Genomic DNA, 7,792 nt, shown 5'->3' on the forward strand with positions numbered 1-7,792 from the left:
TGACAGAAACTTGACAGCTGATCATATTTGGTTGGCAGTGATTTCAAATGTCAGTTGACTTTTAGTGTGGGATTCTATACACTACACTTCACTGAGGAGTCCTTGATGGTGATTTTGCGTAAACACAATTAAGGTGCTTTGTCTTCTCAGCAATGCTTTCCTTAGCCACATAAAAATACCACAATAGCAAAAAGAATTGTCAAGCGAAGTGGATTGATCTGCATTTATTTCTGGCTGTTAGGTTCATGGACATCTTTCAACACTTGGGAGTGTACAAACAGATGCAATACTCCCACTTACTTCTCCTGTAAGTCTTCTTGAGAAACAGACAAATCCTCAGAGAGCCAATAATCTGCACATAAAGTACATTTCCACTGTATTTTTAGAAACATCGCCCACTTACAATTGAATCCTTCCAGTTTTAATTAATGATGTTCACATATATAAATAACTAGTCCTTTGCCCGAACCAGGATATTCTTCATCAAAGTGACAACTTGTTAAATGTAAGATTGTCACTGAAGAGAGCAAAGGAAGTTTGCATTATTCACGTTGTGCTGTAGCTTTAGAATTTACCAGACTTAAAAGGTAACAATATTTCTGTTAATGTCTCAGGCTCTCCTGCCCAAGATAAAATGGGAACTACAAGAAGGAAATCCTGGGGCCACAATATGTGAGTGCTGCAGTGCGGTGCCACACTGTGGTAAGATACGGCTGCATTTCTGATTTTCCCTGCAGCGAGTAACCCAATCTCACAGGAAGGAAGGAATTAATGGCATGAAAGATCTTCGGGTAAAGTGAGGTTCCCAGATCTCCTCAGTTACCCAACTTCTCAATAAATAATCAATCAATCGCTTGAAAAGCGTCAGAGAAAAATATCCAAGAAAATGACTGAAGTGGTTCAGACACAAAAAAGTATCAATTACTGACATCGTGAAACTCCACAGCATTAAACTCAAAGATTGCCGTTTACCATATTGTTAATTTTAAAAAAGTAACGATAATATATAAAAATAGCCTTTTTTAATGGAGAAATATATATTAGCAACTCAAACCTATCCACTCGCTACACCTGTTTAACCAATTGGGTTGTTCGCACGATTCTGGGTGGAGCTTATTACTAACTCTCCAATCAGCTTGGAGTGTAAATTACATATTTAGCAACATTGGCCTGGCGCGGGAAATTCAAAGCTCCGAAAGCCGAGGCTAGTTTCAAACGTGCTGGGAGAGGTCGTTGAATGAGTGACTGTCCGTAAGTTTTTACTTGTGAAACTGTTATTGGTGCGCCGGCGTTAATTTATTTGCTGTATTAATCTTATCGATAGGTATAAACTATTTAGAAGCGATATTTGATTAAAATGTGTAGTTTTGGTTGTATTTACCTTGTGAGCTTCAACGTGTTACCGACCAAGTAACAAACTTTTCTTCATTTTTTTTCACACTAAAGAGAAAGGAAGCTAATTCGTTAAAGAGTTACACTTGCAGTCTCAAGTGTCTGCTCCCTTATAGATACAGTACTAATAAACAATGCGGTGTTTTTAGCTTTTCTGGTCATTTAATTGTTCAGGACGGTGAATGTTGTGAAATTAATTTCTATGTACGACACTGTAGTTAGTGCTCTGAGGTGCAAATGTTTTTGTTTACTCTGTCCCAGGACTAATTGTATAGTATTTATTAAGATGAAGGGTACTGGTGAAAAAAGACATCTTCTGTTTAAGCACAGTATTCTCTTGGCCCACACCCCCTCCTCTCATATTAGTGGCACAGTGATTTTGTCACTGAACTAGTAAACCAGAGACCCAGGGTAATGATCTGGGCTCAAATCTCAGCACAGCAGGTGATGAAACATCTGATCCTTAAAAATCTGATGACTGCGGAACCATTGTTGAGTTGAAAAAACCCATCTGGTTCATTAATGTCCTTTTAGGTAAGGAAGTCTGCTTGCCTACATCTGACTTCAGAGCCACAGCAATGCGGGTGACACTTCAGGAATAGGTAATAAATATTGGCCCAGCTAGTGACATCCTCTTCCCATGAACAAATGTTTTTAAAAAAATGCCCAAAACCTGCATTTGGGTACTTGAAAATCTAATCTACTTTAATGTTGTGAATGAAGCTTGTTGTAGGAATATGCTGTATCAGTGAGTGACCTAATCACTGGTGACAGGGGAGCTGAACTGAAACCTGAAATGGGAAATTTTGCAAATTGGAGCTTGTGCCTCTGCACTTTTGCCCTGAGTCGGAAGATTGTGGGTTCAAGTCCCACTTGAGAAATTTGACCCTGATACTAGTATGTTGATAGTATACTGATGGAGAGCCACATTGTTGGAGGTGCTGTCTTTTGAATGAGATGTCAAACTGGGGTCCTGGTCAGGTGAAGATGGAAGAGGAGCTGGGGTGTAGTCCCTGATCTCCAATATTCATCAACATTGCAAAAAAAAAATCCAGTTACTCGGGACTCTGCAGGCATTCGGGTTCGGGATGCATTTGTCGCCCGGATCCGATTACTGTACTCTGCCACAGAATGTCTAATTAAGGTTAACGGGTCCCTGGCAGCGCCCCTTCGCTTTGGGAGAGGAGTATGGCAGGGCTGCCCCTTGTCTGGCCAACTGTATTCCATATGTGTGGAGCCATTCCTGCGTCTCTTGCGGAGGAGGTTGTCAGGTTTGGCCCTGCGTGGACCGGACGTAGGGGTGGTCCTGTCAGCTTACGCTGATGACTTGCTCCTCATGTTCACGGACCCAGCTGACCTGCGGAGGATGCGAGAATGCCAGGTGGTGTACACTGCTGCGTCCTCCGCCAGGATCAACTGGGCCAAGTGCTCCGGACTCCTTGTCGGTCCTTGGGAGACGGACCCCGTTCCGGAGGAGCTCTGGCCTTTTACCTGGAGCAGGACCAACCTCCTCTACTTGGGGGCCCATCTCTGCCCAGCTGAGGAATCCTGGCGGGAGCTGGAGGCCAAAGTCTCCGCCCGCCTGAATCGCTGGACAGGACTGCTCGAGTGCTGTCCTACAGGGTGCGAGTTCTCGTCATAAACCAGCTGGTCGCCTCCATGCTGTGGTACCGGCTGGTCCCTTTGACCCCCCCACCCCCCTGGCTTTGTCGCTGATATCCAGAGAACCCTCCTGCAGTTCTTCTGGGACAATCGACTGCACTGGGTCCATGCTGTGATTCTGCATCTCCCGCTTGAGGAGGGCAGACAAGGTCTGGTGTGCCTTCGCACTCAGATAGCGACCTTCCGCCTCCGGGCCCTGCAGAGGTACCTTTACGTTGAGCCCCCTCCACGATGGTGTGCCATGGCAATGTATTTCTTCCGCCAGTGGCACGGCCTGAATTATGACGTGCCGCTCCTGCATATCAATCTGGGATGTGTTTCGACCTCCCTGCAGGAGTTGCTTGTCTTTTACCAGGACCTCCTCACTGTATGGAACACGGTTGCCTCGCGACGCAGCTTCCCCCCCCCCCACCCCCACCCCCAGTCAGGAGTAGCGGCTCTCGTGCGAGAGCTGCTGCTCAGGAATCCGCTCCTCCAGCTGTATAACTTCAGGTGGCTGGTGGAGAGGGGGGCTGTGGACGCCGGGGTGACCAGGATCGGGGACGTGCTCAATGGCAGAGGGGCGGGCTGGATGAGCCCCTGCGTGCTGGCTGAGTGTGCGGGGGTGTCTGTCGGGCACGTGGCCAAAGCCATCTTAGACCTTACAACGGTCGTGCTCGGCCCCGAAACTACACGCAAACTCGAGACAGCACAGGTGTGCGGTGGGATCCTGCCCGAGCGTTCCCCTGTTCGGATGGAATTCCACATTGGCCCAAAGCCTCAACCCCCCTCGGGTGAAGTGCCCCACAGCATGAGCCGCCTTGCGGAAATGTCCTCTGTGCTTTTTTCTACTGCGTGGAGGTGTTTCCTGTGCGGGCTGCTGCTGCACACCTTCCATTACCGCGTCCCGCCTGTCACCCCGATACACCTTGGTGGGCCTTGTTGTCGCTGGGCGGTGGAGGTCCCTCTACGGAGGGATCTCCCCCAATTACATTGGGGACCTGGGGTGGAGGGTGTTGCATGCAGCAGTTCTGCACAACCGTAGGATTCACTGGTTCACGGGCTCCGAAGACTGCCCCTTCTGTGGCCTTGTGGAGACTGTGGACCATGTCTATGTTTTGTGTCTTAGGCTGCACTCCCTTTTTGTTTTCCTAAAGAACTTTTTATTGATGTTTTGTTTGCACTTCAGTCCCACGCTCCTGATCTACGGACACCTGGTGCGGAGAGGGGAGGGTCGGGATGGCGACCTTCTCGTGAACCTGCTCCTGGGCCTGGCGAAATGTCCCATTTACAGGTCCAGGCAGTGGGCGATTGAGGGGGCCGTCCATCCTGACTGTCTGCCCCTCTACCGTGGCTATGTTCGCGGCCAGATGTCCACGGGTGCGGTTGATGCCTTCCGTGCCTGTTGGGCACCGCAGGGGTTTGGGGTGTGTTATCGACCCTGATAATCACATTTTAATTTGATGTCTTTAAGTTTCCTTTGTACTTTGATTTTTGTTCAGGCTGTTCCCCCTACTTTTGGGGAGCTGCCCCTTTTACTTTGTCCTGACTTAATTTGAGTTTGTTTATTTGGTTTGACCTAAAGAGGCCAAATTAACCTGTTGGACTTTAACCCTGGTGTTGTGAGGCTTGTTCCTGGTATCTTTATTTGACCAATGACTGAAGGGAGAGAAGCATTGGACAGTCCAATGCCATGGTACAAGAGAAGGCTTGGAGCATTCCAGTACCACTGAGGTTACAACACATCTGTCAAAACAATTGTACATTTCTGAAGTTTGCTCCTCCTGCCCCTCTCGTTGTGAATAAATCATCATCAATCACTGTTAACAATGGTCATGTACCTTAGCCAATTGCATTCTACTCTCGGATGACATAGGTTTCATTGTTCCGTAGAATCCAAATGCTTCCTCCCCTGTAAAATCCTGATGCTTCTTCCTCTTGCTGAGCAACCCCTGACGCTTGGCTACAAAGGTTAATGTTCCTACCAACGCTTGATTATGTCAACAACTGAACCAGACAGTTGTACATGCTCACGTCTGAGAAGACCTGCCTTATCTGGACAGTGTGAACACCCCAATTCAAAGGGGTCTGAGAACCTTACTGCTAGTAACTTTCCCTCAAGAACTGTGGTTTCATTGTTCCAAAGAATGTGGTTCTTTCTGCTAAAGCTTCACCCCTTGCAGCAACCTGCCTTTGGCTAAAGTGCGCAGTTTTTAAAAATACAGCTAATACATTTTAAAATGCCAAAGTACATGTTTAAATCAGAAATACTTGTTCAAATCTAATACTTTAAATTTTACTGTTTATGCTGTTTTCATGTAGACAGTTCCCCTATTAGACGGAGTCTGATCTGAGGTTATTTCACTTATTGCTAGTATTTTATTAGTGACTTAAATCACTGATATTTGAAATTTCTCTAACCTATGAATGTTTCCAACATGGATATTTTAGAATTAAAAAAAAATACAATTCATCCAATCTGTATGCTGGGACTTGTTCGTTGGAATGGAACTTGATGGATGAATGGTATTAATGTGTTCATGTCTTGAATTAATCAAAGATCACAAACATGGCTTTCGAGAAATATTGTCCTCTGACTGTTGGGTAGAGACCACAATTTGGAAAATTCTTCATAGTATTACAAAGTTGGGTAGAGTAATTGTAGATTGGTGTTTGTGTAATTGTAAAATGCCAGGGAAAAAGCATTGTGTGGTCCCTTTAAAAGGTGGTGCTTTTTCTGTGCTTAAAGTTTTTAAAAAATGCAAGTACATATAAAGTGCCCAAAATGAAATATTTGTATCAGAAGGCCAAGCAACTGGCTTTGGAATTTTTTGAATTTAGCCAATCAATTTGAATTAGGCACTTGGATACCAATTAAATTTAAATCTGATGGTTTTGGCAACCTAGGACCAATCCTATTGTGGGGGATATTGATATGTTATCACAGTATAAAAGCAGGGAGCAACTTCCAGAGTAACAGCTCTTAGTTTAGCTCTTAACTTCAAGAGAAAGTGTCATCTCGATTCGCAAAGGCCCAGAATATTTGAGAAGACACAACCCCCTGCTTGTAATTTAGAGAGCGACTTTTTGTCAAATAAGTGGGAATTGTATTTATCTGGACAGGATTCCATTCGAGTTGTTTTATTTGGTTTAATAGTTTAGTTAACTTGTTCACTGTTCTATAAAATAGTTATTTGTTGGTTTTAGTGTCAGGGATTTATTTTGCTTTAACAACAAAGTTGCTGAAGAGCAGATCGTACCACTTCACACTCAATGTAACAGATTATAGGGCGAGGTACTCCTGAGTGGTTAGGTGTTAGTTCTCAGAGGGGGGGAATCCACCTCTGCTTTATAACAATAGGTAGAGAGAATGCTTGAGTGAAATGCGTTTCATGGACACCCTTTTATTTTGTGTAAAATGGGGTTCTGTGCAAACTTTTTCTGAAGATAACAGTAACTTGTTTGGAATTGTTCTGAAGAATTTAAGTTGATGTATTTCACCCATACAATAGGGAGTATTGGGTCTGATATGTCCAAAGATTGTATTTTTTTGGTGTACTTAATGAACGTGTATGGACTCCATTTCTATGTTTACTAACCATATTAGCAGAAATTTCTTTCACAAAACAAATGAATTCTCTTGTAAGCAGATGGCTCTTGCAATGGCAGTTTACCAATGATATGGAGGATGATGACCAGCAGGCATCTCTGCCTCCTTGTACCATGTTTTGGAAAGGAAAAATCAAAGGATGACAGTGCTGTAGATGCTGGAAATGAGTTACACAGCATCTGTAGCCAAAGGAAGAAGTTTTGTTGGAACCTTTGAAATATTCAATTTTTAGTTCCATCGTAGTTCGTAAGAACATAAGAAATAGGAGCAGGAGTAGGCCATCTAGCCCCTCGAGCCTGCCCCGCCATTCAATAAGATCATGGCTGATCTGAAGTGGATCAGTTCCACTTACCCGTCTGATCCCCATAACCCCTAATTCCCTTACCGATCAGGAATCCATCTATCTGTGATTTAAACATATTCAACGAGGTAGCCTCCACCACTTCAGTGGGCAGAGAATTCCAGAGATTCACCACCCTCTGAGAGAAGTTCCTCCTCAACTCTGTCCTAAACTGACCCCCCCTTTATTTTGAGGCTGTGCCCTCTAGTTCTAGTTTCCTTTCTAAGTGGAAAGAATCTCTCCACCTCCACCCTATCCAGCCCCTTCATTATCTTATAGGTCTCATAGTAGCTTCGATAGAATTCATAAGACCCTCAAACTAGCTACTGGTCTGAGAAAATTAGTTACTAACCATGTAGGGTACAGCCCCAACCAATTTCCAGCCAGACTTGTGATCTGATTCACAGTCCCTTTTACTTCCAGTCCGCACCAGATAAGCAATCTGTCATTGCAGTACATTGAGCCACTCTCGTAGTGACTCATATGTCTATAATGTAGTAATGTTTGCTCAAAAGACTAACCTTTAATTTTACAATTATTTCATGGTGTGAAGCAATGATTACATCGCTCGAAGAAATGTACATCCTGAGTTGTTGAGGAAGCAATACAGGACTACATTTAAATCGAGATAATTGTGACGCATTAAGTCTATACTTGGATCACAAAGAAAGAAACATGACCAATACATGAGGTGATGTAGTGAGTACAGCCATTTCCTCATTTTAACAACTATTTTAAAAAAATCTACGAACAGAGTAAAGTATTTTAGAACATGTTGTCGTCCTGGTTTTTATCCAGTTGCTGAAAAT

This window comes from Mustelus asterias, chromosome 23 (assembly GCF_964213995.1).
Source record: "Mustelus asterias chromosome 23, sMusAst1.hap1.1, whole genome shotgun sequence".
Taxonomy (NCBI): Eukaryota; Metazoa; Chordata; class Chondrichthyes; order Carcharhiniformes; family Triakidae; genus Mustelus; species Mustelus asterias.